The sequence below is a fragment of the Zootoca vivipara genome, chromosome 16 (genome assembly GCF_963506605.1).
Source record: "Zootoca vivipara chromosome 16, rZooViv1.1, whole genome shotgun sequence".
Taxonomy (NCBI): Eukaryota; Metazoa; Chordata; class Lepidosauria; order Squamata; family Lacertidae; genus Zootoca; species Zootoca vivipara.
In genome coordinates this window covers 18,237,599-18,239,311 of record NC_083291.1, presented here as the reverse complement: position 1 = coordinate 18,239,311, position 1,713 = coordinate 18,237,599, and the positions used below count along the sequence as shown (strand labels likewise).

At 40.9% G+C, this 1,713-nt stretch overlaps 1 long non-coding RNA gene across 1 annotated transcript; it reads right to left on the bottom strand.

Annotated features, from left to right (window-relative positions):
- Positions 1 to 703: 703 nt before the first annotated feature.
- On the bottom strand, positions 704 to 1,203 carry LOC132591230 (uncharacterized). Its single transcript, XR_009556843.1, has 2 exons — positions 923 to 1,203; positions 704 to 842 (listed from the first exon to the last, which is right to left on the bottom strand). It is a non-coding gene; the product is annotated as an uncharacterized LOC132591230 (long non-coding RNA).
- Between the last annotated feature and the right edge of the window lie 510 nt (positions 1,204 to 1,713).

Genomic DNA, 1,713 nt, shown 5'->3' with positions numbered 1-1,713 from the left:
TGTTTCTGTTTTTTTGCAATCTCATTTCTGTTTTACTGATATTCTTTCTCTAATTTCCATCTCTCAAATTCCTCAGACATTTGTGGAACCCTCCCCTCAGATGGGGTTTCACTAACTGTTTCAACTCTAGGCTCTTCAATTTGTAAAGACCCATTTTCCTCCTGGGTTCTTTCAACTGAGGTTTCCCTCACAGCTGGTTTACTTTTCTTAGCTGGCATTTTGTGAGAGTCTCTATTAAACTTAACAACTCTAGAGAAATTTCCTCTCAGTTTCTGTTCCTCTGGCTAGGCTCTTCAAGATTCCTGTCACAAAGTTCAGCTAGGGGTTTTCTCTCTCACCCTTTAGCTAACTTTCACTGACTCTGAATCTAACCCACAACCAGAACAGCTTTTGAGTTCTCTTCTCTTGTTGTTACAGCTTCTTCTCAGTACCTCAGAACCACACACTCACACCCCCAGGTTAGATAATTATTCCTCAGATTATCCTCCCCTCCAGGTGTAATGTTGTCCCTATTGGTACTAGTGTTCTAATTCGAACCCGATGCTGTCACTTTTATAGCGTGATAAATCGGATCCCGACGCTGCCACCAGTTTATGTCGCGGTCACACTGACCTGCACAACACCCCCGGACGTTTGACGGTCTATTGGTGTTGTGCCAACGACAAACAAATACTCTCAATCACTCACACACCTCAGACCAAGATATAGTAAAATAAAACAGAATAGTTTATTGAATACTCTTATGCGTATTGGTTACTGTACAAAGCTTAAACGGTTTCCAAAATCACAGATGGTTCCTATACCGGCCTAATACCTCTAAATATGATTTACCGGCCTATTACCTCTAAATAATGCTCTAGTGCTATGGTCCATGGGGTCACGAAGAGTCGGACACGACTAAACGACTAAACAACAACAACACCTCTAAATAATACTAATAATAATTATCACTAAACTCCTAACACTATATCCTGTCTATCTCGCTATTTAACAGCCACCACAATATTAACCAGCTCTATTCTTCACACCAGCTCCTCTCATCTATCTCTCTCCCCTCACATCTAACTCTCTCAACTCTCCCATCATCTCATCCTGCCTGCCTGCTTCTCTCTATATACACCCTGCTTCTGGCTGGAGAGCTCCCATTGGTCGTTTCCCTCCCTGGCAACTTAACTCCTTCTAGGCCCTCTAGAGGTGAAACGCCACAGTAACTGATACCGTAGGTTTGTTGGTTAAATTAGGTTAGCTAACTTGCATGGCCTCCAGATGTTGCTGGACTAAAACTCCCATCATCCCTGACCATTGGCTGTGCTGGTAGAGGCTGATGGGAGTTGGAATCCAACATCCTTTACAGTGCTGCAAATTAGTCACTCATTGCATATATCCATATTCAAAGAACCAACCAATAGAGGCTACCAAAAGATTTTTTTTAAGTAATGTGTTCTTTGGTTAATCCCAATTGTTAATTTTTTTTGATGGCACCTTCCCCTATGGACCATGGTGTCCATAGTTGTAGTTATAGCTGGAGGTATTTCTACATCCTTGGGGCACAAATAGGCTACCTAGGAATTTACATAAATATATAACATATCTCTTGGCAAGTTAAGATGGTGGGTGACTAGGCTCTCATTGATATTGAGCTGTGTAATGTGTTCATGTACCCTGTAAGCATACTGTATTATTATTATTATTATTATTATTATTATTATTATT